Below are 249 nucleotides of genomic sequence, written 5' to 3'. Positions count from 1 at the left end.
TCGTTTATTACAAACTGCAACACAATAAAGTCTCCCTCAACGCACATGTAACTAGAGAGAAAATGAAATTATTTCCTCCCTTTGGGGCGCGCGACTCGGCCTCCCGATGCCTGAAATACTGTTATTACAGGATTCGCCAGCTCCTTCTGCACCGTTGACCCGCGAACGAGTCAACCGTGATGCCTAAAATCTTGTTAGATCTGACCCCTCTTCTCCTTCCCCCTCTTTCCCGTTCTCTCCCTTGTTAAT

The sequence above is a fragment of the Penaeus monodon genome, chromosome 23, assembly GCF_015228065.2.
Source record: "Penaeus monodon isolate SGIC_2016 chromosome 23, NSTDA_Pmon_1, whole genome shotgun sequence".
In the NCBI taxonomy this organism is placed as follows: domain Eukaryota; kingdom Metazoa; phylum Arthropoda; class Malacostraca; order Decapoda; family Penaeidae; genus Penaeus; species Penaeus monodon.
This window is presented reverse-complemented; position numbering follows the sequence as displayed.